The 21,722-nt window shown below is 37.3% G+C and overlaps 1 long non-coding RNA gene across 1 annotated transcript in view; it reads left to right on the top strand.

Moving 5' to 3' along the window:
- The first annotated feature begins 3,960 nt into the window (after positions 1–3,960).
- Positions 3,961–21,722, top strand: part of LOC122810079 — a 119,095-nt gene continuing 101,333 nt past the window's right edge. Inside the window, exon 1 of the long non-coding RNA XR_006366047.1 lies at positions 3,961–4,050. This is a non-coding gene — a long non-coding RNA (uncharacterized LOC122810079). The remainder of the gene's footprint in view (positions 4,051–21,722) is intronic.

Below are 21,722 nucleotides of genomic sequence, written 5' to 3'. Positions count from 1 at the left end.
CACCATCTCCTAACACTCCACACAAAACATTATTTAACCTAACCTGTATATTTTTTATAAATATTTTATAATCAGCATTATTATTAAGTGCAATAAGCTTCCAAGTCTTTAAATCTTCCCACACCCCTTTCTTTTTCCATACAAATTTAATAACTCATTCACTTATCGCCTTATCAACCTCTCATTGAAAACCTTCAATACTAACCTTTTTCTACACCTCCAAATCTTTATACATCACCCCATCTATACCAGATATAGACTCTGCATTTATTTTACTTAGAACACAATCTAATTCCTCTATCTTAATATCCTCTTCTAACTCACAAATAACTTTCTCAGAAAAAACTTTTAGCACTCCGTTTAATTATATTGTACTCCCCTTTTTTATAAAACCTTCTAACTCAGACAAAATTTCTTCCTGTATTAAGATGCTCAAATCATCCTTATTTTAAGTTCTTGTAAAATACTAAAATTATTTCTTAACCTTCTTTGCCGAAAAGTTGTTAATTCCTATCTCCTCATTTTCAAATAATATTCCTGCATATATAATTTTCCAGTTTTCTATTTCTTTCAAAAATCTTTTTCATTTTAATCAAACTTTTCATTATTCTTTTTCAAATTACTCACCATCTTATTAAACATCTTATGGTATCATATGTTTTCTTCTTTCTCTCATTTCCAAATCAAAATCTACATTTTTATATTTCTGGTTAAATGTTAACATCCAATCTGTCTATGATAAATAAAATTATCTCATAGATCCATGATCTGCCCATAACATATCCATCTCCTTCTTAAACACCATTCTATCACAATATTTCATTACCAGCCTCTTAATTTCTTTTCCCTCTCTAATTATTTTTTTTATTTTCTTTACATTTCTTTCTTTCTTTCTTTACATTCCAACTAAACTGCAGTATAATCAGATAATCAGTTTCCCAAAATACCCCTATCAACCTCACACACTGTCTCAGACATCATAAAATAATCAATCTCAGTCCTTACATTTTCTCTTCAATATGTTTACAAACTCCTTCCCCACAGAGATAATGCACCACACTTTATAACATCCTTTAATTTCCTAACATCTATTCCATCTTTTTCTCACCCTTCATAAACAATTAAAATCCCCATTAACACTGCTCTTATATTAATCACCATGTAAGGCTTTAAACTTTCAAATAATTCTTCCCTTTCTGTTATCTTAGTAAAAGTATATGTACCCCCATACTATAGCTTATATCTACAATTGTAACCCTTCCTGGCAAAGTTACTACAAAGTCCAAATCCTTCAACTCCTCATTAAGCAAAAATACTACACCTAAACATCTGTCTTTTCCTAAGTTCAATAAAACTCTTCCAACCCACATAACTTCCATTTAGACCATATCATTCTCAGAAACAAATTAATATCTTGTAAACAGAGAACCTCAGACTCACACCTTTTACAGCATTGTAAAATAGTTCTCCTTATTCTATGAATCCAACTAATAACATTTACATAAACACATTATTCTTTACCTTCCTTTTTATTTTTGGTAAAATATTTTTAAATTTCCTCTTCCTTACTCTAAATCTACCCCCTATAGAACTTTTCTTTCTCACATCATGCATCTTTTTTTCTTCAGATTCTGATTTGTCAATAGTAAATTTATCCACAGCACTCTGACCTTCTTCATTTATCACACCTTCTCCATCATCTAATGCACTCAGTTCACTTTTTTCAATACCTCCTGTTTTCTTCTCCTTGACTTTATTGTTCCCTACCCTGTTCACTTATACTCTCCCTGCTATCACTTCCACTCTACTATTCTCCTCACCATCTGTAACACTCACATCATCCCTATGAGCATCTTCCATCCTCTCACTTTGACAGTTAAACCATAAATGACCTCCTTTTCACACAATATACATTTTTTACATCTACTCATCATATGCCCCTATTCTCCACATTGATTTCATCTTTTTGTTTTATAGTTATTAATTAAATATGAACAATTCATGCAGAACTAACATACCGTAGGTTGTTCCATGCACCTCATTGCACCCCTGTTACCTAATACATATATAACATTAGGCACATGTCTCACAATATTATTTTCAACTTTCAAAAACATTTTTAATTCTCATTCCCCATTCTAAACTCCGCTACCATTGTTAGTGTTCTTAATGCTTAAAAGAGAGTAACACATTTCCAAAAACATTTAATATCATTAACTTTAATTTCATTTCATTTAAATTGCACAAATATGTTTTTGTTTAATCTATCCCCCTGTGCAAAAAAGTATTTGTTCCACAGAAAACAGTCCTTTTTTGATTCACACAAATACAGAAACTTTCAGTCTCAAAAGAAAGCCACAAAACATTTCCTTTCCCAGATGTATATCTAATATCCTTTGTTCCAAAACCCAAAGGCAAACATTATTGCCCCATGTAAAGTATCTGTGTATTCTTTCTTCTTTCTTAGCATAAATTCGTACATCTTTTTTTTCTTTTCCGGAATATTAACGGTACCTGTTCTCGTACTGCTGTCATCTCACACTGTATCTGCAAATGCTTTCTTCTGCGCAGAGCCGTCTTTACGAACACCGGCAGCAGTCCTTTCAATTTCCTCTAGTCCAAAAACTCTCTCAACCATATATGGCCACGAAATCTCAGAGCCCTCTGTTGCCTCCCCTTCATTTACCATCTCAATCAAAACAGAATTAGTTAATCCACCTTCATCAAGCTCCAAAAATTCTTACTCAGTTTGCTATTCTTCCTACGAGTCAGCTAAATGCGACTATTTGTAATATCCACATTCTGCTTCCTAGAGCCCTTGCAAACTCTGTAACCATTTTCTTTTTCCTGTAAGCATTCATCATGCTCCTTCATCACCATAAGTCTGGTCAGATGCCACCATGCCAGAACAAGCAGCAGGAAGTGTTACAGCAACAGCACACCCCCACGTGATGAGTAGGGGCTCTTTGTCGATTAGAATAGCTTATACACACGATTTACATTATATACAGTATATACATTATTTACAGCTGCTTACATCTGACATTACATCATATAACTTCATATATTTCAAATACCACCCCCACTCTTTTTTCTACAACCAAAAATGGATTTTCTTCAAAATTTCAGATAGCACCCATTTCCCATTATATTTCCTTCATTCAATATCACCCACAGAACACAAAATAATTTTCTATCAATTCCATCACTTCCTTTGTTTTTTGTTACCATAATATCTATATTCTATCATATTCATGTTTATATCTTTCACAATTTAAGAATCATTCAGCACATTCATTTCACATATTTTTTCCCCACAATTCTCTCACTGTTGTACAATTTAAGAAAACATGTTCTGTCATCTCAGTCTACTCCTAATAGTTACACACCCTCTCCTGAATCCTTTTATAGGGCATATTTGTTTAACAGGCAGTTTGCTTATCACTAAATATAAAATCTTTACATTCATACATTTTTTTGTTCCATATAAGCCTTGTTTTAATTGCATTTCTATTTTCATTATCTAAAAGTTTCCAAGGATAAATATAATAACATTCCATCATTTCATTTCATTCTTTTCTATTTTTCTACATTTCATATTCTCAATTTCCATAATAATGTCTTATTTTGATATTCCTTAATTTACATTATTCGTCCATCTTTTCCCATATGTTACACTTTCCCAGATCTCTTTATATTTGATTTTCATTATATCATTTACTATGCTCTTATATTCTTCTTTTAACCCCCCCAACCATACCTCTCAACTGTACCAAATTTCTCGTTTGTTACCTGTTTTGAGGTCCAAATTATGGGGTGCCATGATTCCTGAGTGGCACCCCTTAATTTCCAAATTTCCTGGCTGATTTTAATCCCCCTGGCTTTTTGCCTTGACATCATCATGTGCAGAGGTGTGCGTGATGATGTCAGCAGCCTGCCAGCCTGTCAGAAATGGCTGAGGGCTTCAGGGATTCAGTGTTTGTTTCAGCCATCATCAGCAGTAAAAGTAGCATGCGAAGAGCCATGCATGCATTTCCCCAGCTGCTGCAGGTAAGGAGGACAATTAAAATAAAAAAAAAAATCAACACTTTAGCTTAGGAGCTCTGATGATGGTCAGGTCGCACTAGTTGAGCATTTAACTTGTTTCACATTTATTGATGGTAGTTTGCACTAGTTTTAAGTGTGTTCTTTTGTGCCACAAGCATTTATTGATACTAGTCGTGCTAGTTTTAAGTGTGTTCTTTTGTGCCGTAAGCATTTATTGACGGTCGCGCTAGTTTTAAGTGTGTTCTTTTGTGCCGTGAGCATTTATTGATGGTCGCGCTAGTTTTAAGTGTGTTCTTTTGTGCCGTGAGCATTTACTGATGGTCGCGCTAGTTTTAAGTGTGTTCTTTTGTGCCATGAGCATTTGGTGCAGTAATGGTAATGGTTCTTTCTTTTCTGCCACGACTTACAAGCTGAAGTGATTTTGCATACAATTGAAGTAAGTGTGTATTCTTTCAAGCTGCAAATGATTTGCACTGTGTTTACTGATGATTCTTTCAAGGTGCATATAGTTGATGTGTTCTTACAAGCTGCAGTACAGTTCTTTCTTTGCTGCCAAAAGCATACTGTTCACAAGCTGAAATTATTTTGCATATAGTGGAAAGTGGAAGTAAGGTGTGTGTGTGTGTGTGTGTGTGTGTGTGTGTGTGTGTGTGTGTGTGTGTGTGTGTCAGTCCGTATTGAATTAATTGCTGCTGTGTGTGTGTGTGTGTGTGTGTGTGCAAGTCCGCACTGAATTAATTGCTTGTGTGTCTCTTGATGTTCTGTAAAGATGAAACCCTGCATACTTTGGTAATGATTTGAAAAACACAGTAGTCGAAGAGAGAATAAGGAATGGTACTTTCAAAAGGGACCAAGTAGAGGTAATATTAAGTATCGGTCTGACACAGCTGCAGGTAAAATCCACAAAACTTAAATAAAAACAAAAAGTAAATGAGTAAGCGCTTTCACGGTATATTCCTACCGCTTCTACAGACTGAAAACTAAAGAACACCAGAGTCATTTAAATAGCACATCCATAAAACAATCAGCACATCAATTAAGCATACAATGGTTAAAGTGCCAGTACATAAAAACCCAAACCTATACACCAGTGTCAATGTTTCAAGGGTCTGGCTTTCAAAAAAGGTTTGAGAGTGACTACCTCATTTAAACCAGGTGCTTTATCAGCATTTAAAGATAGAATCCACTTCTGTTCAGCAGATTCAGTCCAGTTCCTAATGTCCCCCCACCACTTCTTCTTCTTTCGGCTTTTTCCTGATTAGGGGTCGACACAGCGGATCACCTGTCTGCTCATGATTAGCAGTGGAGTTTTATGATCTCAAGCAATAAGAATCTAAAATGATGATCCCTCCCATAACTAATGGCATGCTTAGCTAGAGCATTAGTTTCTTTTCTATTTTTGATGTCTCTTTGATGTTCTAAAATTCTATCTTTTAGCTGCCTATTGCTCATCCCAACATAAAAAGCATGACATTTAATACAATAACTAAAGTAAACTATATTAGATGTCCTGCAATCAGCATAAAAATTTGTCTCCAATTTAAAATTCATACCAGGATGTACATATTTGCAACGCGTATGAATGAACTTACATGCTGTACAATTTCTACACTGAAAAGTCCCTTTGCTATCTGATATCTCCTTCTTATTACAGAGAGAGGTATTATATCATGAGTCTTTTCAGTGACTTGTTGTTCTTAAAAGAAAAATGTGGAACTTTGTCTGTAACATCTTTTAGTTCATCCGTGGTGCCAAGTATAGCCCAATTCATCTTAATAACGTCACAAACACCCTGTACATCTGAAGAGTATGTTAGAGGAAATCTAATCACCTCTTGTCTATCTTTAACCTCAGTGGTTCCGATAATAGTTCTATCTGCATAATAGGGTCCACATTTACCCCCCCCCCTCCCTCTTTAAAGGCTTCTTTAATACACTCATTGAGATCTGCTTCTTTATACCCTCTGTTAAGAAACTCCATTTTTAGGGACTCTAATGCTGGTACCAGTAGTTCTTCATCATTATGAAGCCTCATAGAAAAGGTGTCAAATATTTCATTCTGTAGTCTGACAATTTGCTTCTGCAACTCTTTCTCTTCAGGAAAAAAGAATTCTATAAGCAACTGTAGATATCCTGAGCTAGCTTGAAAATTAAAAGATTGCCATTTTGCAAGTAGATCTGGATATAAATTGCCGTACATCGGCATATTAAAGATCCTGAGTCCCCTACTTGGTCCCTTTTGAAAGTACTATTCCTTATTCTCTTCAAGTTTTTATTTGGTTGTCAGAGAAACATGGCAGAAGGTAATGAGGTTGAGCTAGCCTATAATCCTGTCAGTAGAGCTCCCTCTGCTAATAAAATGTCCTTTGAGTGTCTCAATAATATTATGGAACTGGCTGTGAATCCACTGTTGAATAACAATATAACTGTACAACAAATGGGAGAAATGGGTACAGATGAAGAATATTACTAAATACAAGGAGCTGGAAAATAAACTGTTTAAATATAAAAGGCTGCAGTGGCAGTGTTTCCATCTGGTGGCATCCCTGAAGCATAAAGTTGTTGACATCTTTTCAGTGGAAATTATTTGTGACAAAATGGATACTTTGTATGATAATATACTGTCATATGAGAAGAGGCTGCAGTTTACTAAAACTAAAAAGCTGCAGTGTGATATTAAGGACTTTTCAAGTGGTAATGTTTTCACTTGGATTAAGAGTAATTCTACTATGGAAAAGAAGACGGAAGGCTTGCAGCAGTCCCTAGAACCCTGTTTTGGTTCAGCCAATGACATCACGGCATCATACAAACCTCCAGTAGTGGAGATGGCAATAGGTATGCCTGAATACAATCTGCTCAGCCGACCAGAAGCAGATCTGAGCCATTACAGCAGCATGGGGATGGAACGTCAACACAGCAAGCGCATAAGAAAAGGAAGTCTCCTTCTGGGGATAATGGGAGCTCCTCTGAGCCTGTTTCTTCAATTATGGGACTACAACTGTTACCTTCGACATCTTTTCAGCTGCAGACCCCTTTTCCCATCAGAAGCAGATCGCAGAGCCGAGGGAGAAAGGCAATCCTGTAACGTTTACCAAGTACTACAGAGAATGGGAAATTCATGGGGTTGCACAAACTGAGGTAAATAATTTGGTTATTAATATCTTCTCAGTGGAATTAAATGAAGTTTAGCTAACTCTCTTGAACAAGGGCCTCTCCTTCATTCCAGCCAGAGAGGCTGCTTTAACAGATGTTTTAACAGAATTAAGACTCTTTGGTAGAACTTTGACATTGAAAGCAATGTTTAAAGATACTAATAATAACCATTTGGGCTGTTTTAAGAAATCTAGTACATTTATTCCACCACCTAATGCAAGAATAGAAACGTTTGTTGAGTTATGTGAAAAGCAGTTAAGGGATGAGTTTGAATGTAAGAATAAGAGCAGGTTTCATAACATGACTAAAGAAGAGCACATTGCCTTAACTGAATTGAGAGACATGAAATCTATACAGATTAGACCGACAGACAAAGGAGGTAGAATAGTGATCTTGGATAGGGACTTGAGTGTAGAACAAATGGGTAAATTGTTATGTGATGAAACTACATATGCTTGCATTATCAAGCCCATAGTTAACAGGATTATAGAAAAAGTATCATTTTTTTATATTTGACTTGTTAATGACTGGTATGATCGATGAGAAACTGTTTCAGTATTTTGAAGTTAAGCAACCCCTCATACCAATTATCTATGGCTTATCCAAGGTACACAAAACCCTAACACTCCCACCCATGCGTCCGATAGTGTCTGGGAAGGTTGGGTGACTGAGCCACTTTCGATTTTTATTGAAAAAAACCTGCATCCCTTACTTGATACATGTGAGATGGTTTTGAAAGACACTAGTAGGTTTTTGCAGAAGTTGTATGTGGCTACTTCCAACCTGGATACTGAATATCTCCTAGTGACGATGGGCATAGAATCACTTTTTACAGTGATTCCTAATCAATGGGGCATAGAAAATATCAGGAAGTTTATGTGTACCAATTGCTTTTTTTTCCACTGCTAAAATTGAATTATTGTCTGTACTATTAGTACTTGTATTAGAGAACAATGTGTTCCTATCTGAAGAACAAAGAAGGTTGGTGTAGCTATGGGCACAGCTTGTGCCAATAGTTATGCCAACCTGGTACTAGTACAATGGGAGAGGGATGTACTACTACAAGCTGATGGCTTTTCTGCTCACATTTTGTGGTATTCCAGATTTGTGGATGATGTCTTTCTGCTATGGAAAGGGACAGCAGATTGTCTGGTAGCTTTTATAGATTACTTGCAACAATCAACTGTTTTTTTAAGGTTTACATATAAATTTTCATGTGATGAAATTGAATTTCTTGACATCACGGTCAAAAAAGCAGAACTAACATATATGGTCACAACTATTTATAGGAAACCTACTAGGAAAAATAACCTGTTACATAGAAGCAGTATGCATCTGAGACATGTCACTCGAATGTCATTAAGGGGCAAGTATACAGAACTATGAGGCTTCATAATGATGAAGAAGTACTGGTACCAGCATTAGAGTCCCTAAAAATGGAGTTTCTTAACAGAGGGTATAAAGAAGCAGATCTCAATATGTGTATTAAAGAAGCCTATAAAGAGAGAGAGAGAGAGACGGTAAATGTGGACCCTTTTATGCAGACAGAACTATTATTGGAACCACTAAGGTTAAAGATAGACAAGAGGTGATTAGATTTCCTCTAACATACTCTTCAGATGTACAGGGTGTTTGTGACATTATTAAGAGGAATTGGGCTATACTTGGCACCACGGATGAACTAAAAGATGTTACAGACACAGTTCCACATTTTTCTTTTAAGAACAAGTCATTGAAAAGACTCATGCTATAATACCTCTCTCTGTAATAAGATGGAGATATCAGATAGGAAAGGGACTTTTCGGTGTAGAAATTGTACAGCATGTAAGTTCATTCATACAGGTTGCAAATATGTACATCCTGGTATGAATTTTCAACTGGAAACAAATTTTTATGCTGATTGCATGACATCTAATATAGTTTACTCTAGTTATTGTATTAAATGTCATGCTTTTTATGTTGGGATGAGCAATAGGCAGCTAAAAGACAGAATTTTAGAACATTAAAGAGACATGAAAAATAGATAAGAAACTAATGCTTTAGCTAAGCATGCCATTAGTTATGGGACAGGTCATCATTTTAGATTCTTTGTGCTTGAGATCATTTCGGAGAGTTTAAGGGGGGGGACATTAGGAACCGGACTGAGTCCGCTGAACAGGAGTGGATTCTATCTTTAAATGCTGATAAAGCACCTGGTTTAAATGAGGTAGTCTCTCTCAAACCTTTTTTGAAAGCCAGACCCTTGAAACATTGACACTGGTATATAGGTTTGTGTTTTTATGTACTGGCACTTTAACCATTGTATGCTTAATTGATGTGCTGATTGTTTTATGGATGTGCTATTTAAATGACTCTGGTGTTCTTTAGTTTTCAGTCTGTAGAAGCGGTAGGAATATACCGTGAAAGCTCTTACTCTTTTACTTTTTGCTTTTTAATATTACCTCTACTTTGGTAATGATGTTGGCTGGAATAAACAAGCAGCAGAGTCTCATCTTCTGGGGCAGTATATATTCTAAAGTGAGCCCAGTGATGACAGTAGCCAAGAAGGATTGATGACATCTGGGATATGAAGTTGCCAAAGTAACTGTAAATATGGTCTTAGTTTATTAGTTCCAAAGAATGGCTTCCTTCTGACACCCAGCTCTGTTTGCAGCATGCTGAAATCAACTTGGATAATGGTGTTGTAGGGTAATGCATCAAGCATCTTGATATTGCTTAGTCCTTGAAAAGTTGTAATTGATATGCTACATATTTTGCCAGTGTAATTACTAAAACCTCTCAGTTTTAGTTACTTGACAAACAAATCTGCTGTTATTGAAAGTTTTTTTCTAATATTATTTGCATGCTGTGGAACTCTGTAGACCATAAATAGTGTAGGATAAAGTGTGATTACAATTTTAAATTATTTTCTGTAATCATTCTTGAAAAGGCTGTCATTTCATGTCACAGAAAGATAACTATTGGTCATTTAGTATACTACTGTAGTTGTTGTTGTCTTTCGGCTTTTCTCGGTTAGGGGTTGCCACAGTGGAACTCCGGTCAGCTAATGATTGGCAGTAGATTTTTATGAACGTCGAGGTGCCAGCTTGATGTTCAACCTTCCATGAAGGCACACCTATTTACTCATGTCTTTCGAACGCCCACCCAAATGCGGGGAGGACATGCAGACTCCACACAGAAGGCATTCCCCACACTCCAGCCAAGAATCGAACGGGAGAACCTCTTGCTGTGAGGCAACAATGCTACCTCTGCACCACTGCGGCAGTTAGTATACTACTGTAGTAATGGAACAATTTCTTTTTGGAACTATGAAAATAAGTATTCTGTATGCAATAACTCAAGACAGGACTAGGGTTTACTACAAATTAATAAACACATTAAATTCATTGAATGGCATGAAATATAGCCCAGTGCCCTCATGTACTTGCTCTGTTTGTAAATCTCCACTATTAGATGTGACTTGTAGTAGGCTACTATATATAAATTTGGACTAAATTAGATAGTGTGAGAGATAGGTTACTTAAAACTGTTTTTGGGGTCCACATTAGTAAAATACTGAAAGTTTATTCTTGTATGAATAGTACAAAGCCTATGGACAGATTATGTAAATGTTACCTTTTCACTGACTGTCAAGTTTCAAACTTAAGACAGAGTCCGGATTTGTAAATATTATTTCTTTAAATTAGATTTAATTCAGAATTCCAAATGTTTAAAACGTGTAATTTAATGATAGTTGTTATTTCTACGCATGAAGAAGATGCAGTTTTTCAAAAAGCTGCAAATGTGGTGATATTATCTCATAATTTTTAGTGTGAATTACCCACCAAAAATGTTCAGATATGTAGGTATTAATATCAGAGTTTACCCCGTTGAAAGAATGGTACAGTTATAATAACATAGGGTAAAGGATTTTTGAGATGTGTTTCATGTTGGTCATTAATATTTTGATGTGGGCTGTGTGACTTGCAAAATAAATGGAAGAAGTACAGTCATTCAAGACTGTAAAATCTGTGTTGTGCATGCAGCACAGTGATTACTCTCTATTAACAGTTAAACAACATGCTTACCCAGAGCTACTGTAGTGTAAGACCTGACCTTAACAATGCTTAGAAAGTACTGTTAAGATCGTGGCTGGAACTAAAACGTGACAGTACTGACCAGTAAAGAGCAGCAGCAGAACACTGATTGGTTTCATTTCACCTCTGTTTCTGCCTGTTGTTCACTACATGGCATCCACTATTTTGAAACAAGCTGTGTCCCTTATAGAGGGGATATGTGAAGAAGTAAACCACTTCCCCTCTGGAGTTGAGTTTCTTACCATCCATAACTTAAACACACAATATACACATTAGGATCAGAGATCCATCATAATCCTCTGTGGCATTAAGTAATGTAACCATTTGATTAAAAAAATGTCCAGGTGACAGATGCAGAGCTGTGGTAATATCTTACACCACTCAAGAAGCACTGCTGTTCACCTGTGACTTTGAAGGTAGAATACATATCACACCAGGTATAGCATTAAATTTAATGCAGATAAAATGGGGTAATATGGTTTGTCATCTGCTGTTTTTCTGAAAAAGTGATGCATATCTTTACCAGCTGCTCAAGTTATTGAGGTTTCAGTATAGCATACTGTATTGGGTTGTAAGACTTTTGAAGAAAATGAAAAAAATGGCTTCCTTTATTATTTTTATCCTTTTCACTTAAGGCCAGATTCAATAAAGCCTACACTAACTGTACACAAAGTGTACACAATATGTACTGAAGAACATCTGGTGAGTGGTGGATAAAGATTACCTTTGGGCTATTTTCAAATCACACATGCATTTTCTGTGAATGTGGGTTTCAATGAATGTGAGTTTACTTTCATGGGAAGAGAAGTTTTAATGCTAAGTCTGTTTTCATTGTGAGACTGTATTGCTTTGTTTAGCAGATGTCTATTAGTGCTTGTGTAAAATAAAAGTTTTAAATGAAATCCAAATAATCATTGTAGAAGTAAAGTAGTTTGAACATTACAGTGTTTATGACAAATGGGGCAAAATAGCCAAGTAATGGGACACTGAAATGGATGCAGGGGGGAGGGTTATGTATGGGGTGGCCCCATTTAATCATGATTTTGTGAGGGGGGGGTGGCAAACTTAAAGACAGCCCTGGGCGGCACAAACTCTAGCTACACCACTGATCATTATGCCATGGAGAATGACTTTGGAAGTCCTAGCAGACTACAATACAACAGTACCTAAGCAACCTTATTAAATTGTATTAGATTAATTATGTCATTAAGGTAGTTTAGGGAGGAGTATATATGGAGGGAATTCACTTTTGGAAATGTTTCTGATTAAGTCCTGTATGTATGTGGACAAAAATGTGGTGTTTTGGAAGTGTTAAAAATTAAACTGTGTTGCCTAACTCATTTCGTGGAGCTGTGTTTATATAATGGATCCCTGAGTACTTTGGCTGATTTTGTTTATAGCTGAAATTAAATTACTTTATGGCTATGCAATAAAATATGGTATTTTTCAGTTTTCAATGAGCTAGAGACACAGATTCTGTGCTAAGACGTTTTCTGTATTGTCTTTAGGTTTAAATAATTGCTACTCTTGAAATGTGGAGGAATGAATTGTTTTATGACTTCCAGAATCTACCAAAGATCTAAGGTCTATGTATTTTCACAGTTAGATGCTAAATACTGCCAAGCTTCTAGCAGTTGTGGTTTCAGCTGGGATAGAGTCAGATGACAAGAAATTATGTCATTCTGCAAGCTATCCCAGCAGTAATATTTGAAATATTAATTTGATAAGTCTATTAGTGAGACAGGCCATTCTGTATTCTGTCTTGCACCTGACAAGAACCATTCACCACAACATCTGCCTTGCTCTAATTAAGCAATTAACTACGGTATAGTAATTCTCATAGATTCAGTCAGGAATATAATGAAGCTTAGCTTAGATATTTTCTTTCTTTATTTGAGACTGTCCTGCAATGTTGTTTTAAATATTTCCTGTGATTTTGAACTCTGATGTCACTGTAAATCAATATTTAGTATTGTCTTGTCCTTTTATTATTTATTATTAAATATATTTAAACCTTTCTTTGTGGCTGATCTGTCTAGAAATATTTAAGTTTTGAAAGTACTTGCATATTTATTTGATGACACTGTGTGGGCCACTCCTAATAGCCTTGCTCTTGGTCAAACTACCATTTGTATTAATATTAATATTACACAGTAAGATTGGACACCCCTTGTTAATGGTCTTAAAGTAGCTGTAAGGAGTGGACTGGTGGCAGTGGTAACTACCTTATAGTCTAGGCAGAAGGGGGCATAGCTAGTAAACCTGTGCCAGCCTCTCCCAGGTGTGTGTGTGTGCATGTGCGTGTGTGTGTGTGTGTGTGTGTGTGTTTGTGTGTGTGTGTGTGTGTGTGTGTGTCTGCAAATCAAACCTCATAGAGTGTGTGTGTCAGCTACTTGGACAGAGACACAAAGCGCTGGTTGGATAGAGAGGGTGCTGGAAGGTCTTGGCTTGGTCACTCAGCTGTGGTCTCAACTCTATAGCTGTACCAGTGGGGAGTCTTACTGGGGATCTGGAGAAAGAGGGAGAAACCATCCCCAGACTGACTGTGGTCTCTGTGTGCTCGTAAGTGAAATTACATTTGATGCAGAGAGATGCATCTGGAAATACTGTGTGTGTACTTGTTATCCTCCCAGTGTAAGTCTGCCACTGTTGCTAGTGGTGAGGATTGAGGCTCCTTGATTACTGGTCCAGTGGTGGGTCATCACACCAGTCACTGTACCCAGTAAGGCATTTGATGACCAACAACTCACCCACTAAATGGATACCACAAATCTACCTTCCCCTCACTAAATCTGATACCCTTCCAATGCACAAAGAATGACTGAAAAACTTCACTTTCGAAAAACCAACACTGAAAAGCTCTCCCCATCATATATACAAACTGCTTACATGTCATCACCTTCCCCCCTGGCAATCAAAACAAAGTCCTGATGACTCCCAACAAGAGACCACAGCAACCTCTTAGCCCAAACCACTGGACACAGCCAATCGCTTCTGTGGTTTCCCAGTACCTTCTGCCTGCCCTTCCCCGACTGCTCTGTTTTAGATCTACACAAACAAATATGCACAGAAGCAAAAGCACTGAAACATCCCACCAACTAGCAACCAAAACAATTCTGTCACCCTAAAAGCTCCTTAATGTATCCATAAATTGAACTTTACATATAAATTATAATCCAGTGAATTTCCATTTACTGGTGCTAATCCCCATGACAAAAATGTTAAAAACCTGTCCTGTCAATAGCCATCATCTGTCAGTCTTCTCCCTATCAACCCTACACCAGCCCTTCAACATACAAAACATGGTCCATGAGTTAGTAAAGTCATGTAACCCTACCACCCGTGCATCTACAGTAATTGTAGATAAGTCCACCTTGACTGTGCCTGCCTTACTTTGTTCCCAAGCCTGAACCAGATATCTTAACAACAATCCTTCCCACCAGCTCCTTTTTCCTCAGGTAGCTGGAATGCAAATTTACAAAATGTTGCAATGCCCTACCATATGCCTTCCTTTTAAAAGCTAACCAGGAATTCCATGCATCTGATCCTTCAAACCCAACCTGACACTCATCATCTAGTAAAACCAGTGGCTCATACCACTGCCATATTGTCCAAATGAAAATTAACCCTTCCCACTGCAACTTCTCCTAGACCTATCACACCAGGCAAATTGGAGCTAATTCCAAACAGTAAACATCCCTCCATCCTGCCGGCCAGCGTGCCACAAGCCATTTCCCCCCCAGGATATGCCCCACATCCTAATACTTGCTGTCACATCTGTAAATAACTGCAAATCAACTGCAACCCAATCCCCCTGCCAAAAGCCGTACCATTAAACTGGTAAAAAAATATCAATTATAATGCTAAATCAGCATGCAATAACCTATTAACCCTCACTCAATAATGTTTGCTTTCCCCCCATTCAACAAAAAAGGCAATGACCCACAAAAGGAATCACCTAGGTGAACTACACAACCTGCAAAGTTCAGGAGGCCAAGGAGCTCCATGACATCCTGAATCCACACCTTGGCCTTGGATTTCCCCACCGAATGTTTTAAAATGTGTTACCTTTGCATTTGGTAAACAATGCTCTGTCAAATCCTTCACCTTCTTATAAGAAGTCATCCAGATAATGTACCACCCCCTGGCAGCCCACCCACTGCTGCCAAATCCAATAGGCAGCAGTGCTAAACCTCTGAAAGTAGCACAGGCCACTGAGCATTCCATTGGCATACCCTTGTCAAAGTAAAACTTAAACCCAGCTACCCTGCCCTAAAACGGCAACTTTTACTTTTAAACCTAGAAAAAGTGATCGATATCTAAATTCACCACCCATGAGCCCATTAACCACTAAATGACCTGCACTGCATCATCCAATGATGCATAACTGACTTTTGCATCATCTCCAAAATAAAATCATACACAGAATTCTCCTCAAGGTAAGACCAATAGTGAATCAAATGAAATTTCCTGCTGACTTCCTCCCCAATAGAGAAACCTTAAAACTGTTAAAGGGAGGAATATCAAACTGACTCAATAAACAATACCTGTACTTAATGGGAAAATGCATTCCCTGGTCTTCACTTTGACCCATGAAAGGACACCCCCCTTTCTCTGCCCCCTAAATTCCCCCTTCCTCAACTATACTGAAGTCTCCCCAGATGCTGTGCCTCACAGATTGTGAGAAACTAACCCAAGAGTGGTAATGCCAAGGCAGTATCCTTCGCCAAACCACCATGTAACAAAAGAAGCCTAACACCCAATTGTTCCATGTCTGTGGCCACAGTCTACTTATCCTACTCTGCCCCAAAGCTGTTGCAGCCACAAAAAGTCTTTACTGTTTGTGATTTCTGATTACATCAGACGTTGAATCTCATCCATGTCAGTTAATTCAAACCGGTGATGTACTCCCCCTTCCAGATCTTTCCTTTAACTAAAAGCAATGTGTGAGGGGGTCAAAAGACCCCCCTCCCTTTTCCCAGGACCTGCTTAACTAACCAATAAGCTGGCTGAATCTCAAAGTTTAACTCAACCTCATGCTGTTGTAACTCCACCCCACCTACAGATGACCCCGATCTCCCCATAATCAAACGTAAACACCTGCTTCATCCTGCCCCTGATGTACCTCATCCTCACCTGTCCACACACTACTCCAAAATGCACCAACTCTAACATGCCTGAACGAGTGCTTAACCTGTGATCTCATTGTGCACTGCTCCACTGACCAGGACATCCACCACAACAGCATCCATACCTGTCTAATCCACTTCCTTTGGGCCACTGGCTGATGCAGACTCTGCACTACCACCCACCACAATCTTTAATGATTTGCCACTAATTTGCTAGAAAACCACATTTCTTTTCTTTCTTTCTTTCTTTTTTTTTTGAAAATGGACCAAAAATATGAAGAAGGAATCTGGACATTCTATGAAAATATGTACAGTTGAGAGGTATGATCTGGACAAAGCCTGTAGAATAATGTGATTTTATTTTGGCAAAAGCGTGGAATACAATCCTTTACACTGCTTGTAGCTATGGTTTTTCCTGCATAAACTCCTATTCCTTTAAAGTGACTTGCACTGATCACTTGGTACTGCCCCAAATTAAATGGCATACCTAAAATGAAACCAAATGGCATTGCAACCACTCATACACCATAACGTAAACTGTGACTGGTGACCCTTTGCTGGGAAATATGAGAGCATTAATTCAAAGTAATTAGTCTTTCCTCCTGACTGGCCAAGTCCTTCATTTCTGGACCATGGCTGTAGCATCCTGGAACCTAACACAAAGACTGCAACAAGATTACCACAGCCTGTCACCAAATCACTCTATCAAGACAAGCATATCCTTACAGAAGAGACTGTAAACCCCATAAACAATGGGGAGACAAAAAACTAACCAGACACAACCTTCAAACCTTGCTTCAACAAAAATGTTAATGGAATAGCCAACTTTGCACTAGCATGGATCCTCCTCAGGGCATAAAATCTGCAAGAAGCTCACCACTTCATGAAAAATGAACTAAAAATTATGAGTCATAATCTGGACATTCTGTGAAAGTCTGTAAGTCAAGAGGTATGAGCAGAATGGCATTTGTTTTGCTTTTTTTTTTTTTATACCTTGCCTGTAGTCTCAGACCATCCCTAGCCAACAACATGAAACTCCGCTGTGAATACCCAACCAATCACATGAAGCTCACTGCAAAATGACCCACTTGGCCCGAGAATGAGGCAACCTCCTAACTCCCCAAGAACTAGGGTAGAATAACTTAACACCAATCAACTAATACCCAAGGCTTAATCAAAATCCATCCCCTAACTGCAACCACAACTGCCCATTCAATGGAAAAAAAGTGAAACCTGGGAAGAAAAAAAAAAAAAAAAAAAAAAAACATTAAATCACTTACCCAGCACCTTCATGCCCCACTATTACCCGAGGTCAACCTGCACTCCAAAAATACCTATGGGTCATCTTGGATATAGAACTTGCCTTATCAGGTTCACACCAAAATCTGATCCCTTACCCAGTTACCCTCACACAAAACCAATTAAGCCCCTCCTTGCACTTACCTCATTTCCTCCCAGCCCTCATCATTTCCCAATTTAACCCTTCCATCCCCACCACACTAACTTTATTCCATTACAGTCTTAACTCGCATTACTTTTCCTACCTGACCCTCACCCAAAGATGTCCCTGGACAAATTGATTCCCAAACCTCATTTCTCCTTCGTGGATTGCCAGTTCTCTAATTACACTCTCATTTTCTCTCACCATTTTACTCAAATATGGAGCTACTTCTTTGTAAAAAGTACCTTTGTTATATAACTTTTTCCCAATCTTCTCTTGATTCATTTCATATATTTCCTTCTCCCTGCCATAAAAGGTGTTACTGTTTCTTAATATTTTTCTAAATACTGTCCGACTTAGCAGCATATATTGTTGCTTTTCTTTCTATCTTTTCATCACTTGACATTCAAGAAAACACTTTTTATACTTTCCTTTAAAGCTTAACCACCAGTCAGTCCAATTTTTATAAAATATTCTCATTTCTACATGATCTTCCCATAACTGATCAATTTCTTTTTTCTCTTCTTCATCTAAATCTTTTTCATTCAGTCTTTCAATACCTTTACCTATTCGTATGCATTCTTCCCTTTATAGCCAAATGGTCTGAGAAACCTGTTTCCTTTGTTCCTTTTTATAACTTCCAAAGCATCAGATATTATAAAATAATCACTCTCTTTTTTAATCTCATTTCTTTTATACGTCCAAACTATAGTATCCCATATGTATAACTTTCTGCTTTTTATTATTTCATATACTGTTTTAACATCATCCCTTCTTTCTTTCTTTTCTTCAAATCACAATTAAACTCTCCTGCCAATATTATTTCCATATTTACTTCGACATAGTTTAAGATTTTTTTAAACATTTCCTTGCTTCCCTTTTTAGCGACATATCCATATATTGTAATAATTCTATACACATCCTTTTCATATCTTTATATCTAACATTGATATTCATCCCTGAACATGTGTCTTTTCCCATATTAGTACAATGCTCCTAGCCCATAAGTTTTTCATCTGCTTCCTTTGTTCTTCTATTAAGATTCTTGTATCCTCTAGGATAATTACATGAATATCAAGACGCATATATCATTTCAAGATACCTAACCATCTTTTAATAGTTTTTATACTATTTATGTTTATTGATAAGATTCTCAGGTTCTTCCATATTTCTTATATTTTCATCTTGCTCTTTATGTTTGTTTTTCTTTCATAACTTTTCATAGCTCCACTTTTAAATTTCCTTTTCCTATCTTTCACACTTCTCCCTATTGCATTCCTTTTAGCTCTTACTATTTTCCATTATCCTCACCTTCATTTTTTCCTTTTCTTTATACTTCATGTTTTTATTTTCTTCTTGTATATTTTGTTTTTCATGTTCATGCTTTACATTTTTGCTATATCATGTACATGTTCCTGTGTCTGCTCTTTGTCCTCAAAATACAAGTGTTCATCACAATTAACTGAATCATGCCATGTTTTCCCTCATTTTTTACACAGCAAATCACATTTCATTGCTTCATGTCCCACGTTTCCACAAACAAAAAAATCTTCTCTTATGACAATTACGTATTAAATGGTCACTCTTTCCACAACAAATAATTTTTTGGGCTGTCCCTTATATCTTAAATAACCTCTGTTTCCTTCAACAGTTATTATACTTGGAATATGTACAATATTATCATTTTCCATCTTCAAAATAATCCCACAAACCCACGTCCAGTCCATAGACCTCTATTGGGTCTATATTGAAAGCTCGAAAGCCCTAGTCACCAAATACATAAACACTGACACATATTCCGCGAACTGCGAATATACTGAACTCCCTAAACTGCGAAATTCAAAAGCTCGAACCGTCATAGTTGTCACACCCCACCACCTGCTACATACTACCTACCCAAACAAACTAAATAAACACATACATACATACATACACTATCCAAAACCCTACTTCTAACCCTAAACTAAACCCTACTTCTAACCCTACACTATATCTTGCATATACCACCATTTATGCACTTACATTAACCCACACCCTAACTCTAAGGTCTGCAAGTATCACACACTTACCTTAACAAGCTATACCCAAACAAAATAAATAATCCACACACATACACTTAACAAAACCCTACATCTAACCCTACACTAAATCTCACATACATTACCATCTATGCACTTACCTTAACCCGCACCCTAACCCTAAGGTCCGTAACTATCGCACACTTACCTTACGGAGCTATACTGCAGAAGGGCCAACCATAACGATTCGACATTTCAGATTTCGCACTTCAGGATGATCGATGTTTTCACGGCTCGATGAAGATGCGTTGGCGTTTACGTATTCGAGTAAGTGCACCTTTGATGTAATAGGGAGCCCCTCTATCATCATATATTTTCATAGTAGCCAATACTTCTTAGCATACAGCTTTTAAATAGCCTTTCAATGCTTCCTTATCCATCTCAGTTTGAAATTGTATAGCAATTCTCTTTTTAGTCTCTCTGTTAAAAGTCTGCACCAGATAAGAGTTCCACAGACTACAGTCTTTTTTTTCTAACCATTCTAAGAACTATTCCATATATTATCCAGTTTCAAATATAATGTCACAAAAAGTCTCTCTGTTAAGATGAATAAAGGTTCTTACCTTGTTAGGTGATATGCCCAAGGTTGAAATAACTGTATCCCATACCTTATATCTTTCAAGTTCTTTCTCTTCCTTACTGCTGAGATGTACAACAAACTTCTTCACAACCTCTCTTCCTTCCTCTCCCTTTCTTATTTGCTTCCTGCCTTCTTTCAGCATCATCGCATACAATTGTTTGCTTCACTCTGCATAACCATTTCTTTAAGATAAGCATTGTGTAACCCTCCCGATTGAAGGGTTGTAGCAACACAGTCTTGTGTTGCAACCTCTGACTCAAAGAGCTTACACTGAAACAAATACTCTGAATCCTCTAAAAAATCCATCTAACTTCTTTGGCTGTTTTTTAAAAGGCTCAACCACCTTTTCTAATACTTATGACACACCATCATCTCTTCCGAGTGCCTCCTTAACTTCTGACTCCTTCTCCAACCAACACAACTGATAACTCCGCTGACCAACAATCAGTGTTCAACACCAAAACATCACTGTCTTGAACCTCCATGCCTGCTCACACCAACGTCCTGCTTCTCAGACCCACCTCCACACCCAGACTGCAAGACAGTAAGTGCAACTACAAACGGTGTCTCTGTATGCAAAAGAGTAAGTGAAGTTCCCCGATGCTCTGGCAACATTTCCTATAAATACCATCTCAGGTCTCCTTTGAAAAGAAACCACTAGCCTGTTGGGACTAACCCGGTCAACAAAGTATATATAAATAAATAAATGTTACTACTCTGTTTCATGTTCACACTATAAATTAGGCAGCAGACAATAGACATGGAGGTTGGAGTCTGGATAATAAGGAGAGAGGTTAGTCTTTTACAATAGTAGTGCAGTTGATTGGAGTTTTGGGAGGGGGACGGGGATATGAGAATGTATCAGGGCAGGCTTGCTGGCCTGGAAGAGAATGGAGCTTAGGATGTGATGGGTATTGGAGTCTTCCATAATTACATTTTAAATATTAATATGATCTTCTAAAGACATTACAAAATCCTTTATTTAAAAAGTTCATGAAGTACTTGGACTTGATTAACTGAGAATGCTCACGAAGCATGCACTTTCTAACACTCTATCTAGCAGAATATTGTAGTTTGACGAAAAGTTTACATCTCTGGTATGAAACAAAGTATGGCCTGCAAAAAACAAAGGCAAGTTCAGCGTAGAGAATTTTTTGATGGGTGCTTTAACTTCTGAAAAACATAATATGTCAAAACAAGGGGGGGGGGTGATGCTTAG

This window comes from Protopterus annectens, chromosome 8.part1, assembly GCF_019279795.1.
Source record: "Protopterus annectens isolate FY-2018-M chromosome 8.part1, PAN1.0, whole genome shotgun sequence".
NCBI classification, from domain to species: Eukaryota; Metazoa; Chordata; order Ceratodontiformes; family Protopteridae; genus Protopterus; species Protopterus annectens.
Note: the sequence above shows the minus strand (reverse complement) of the source record. Positions and strands in the feature narration are given on the sequence as shown.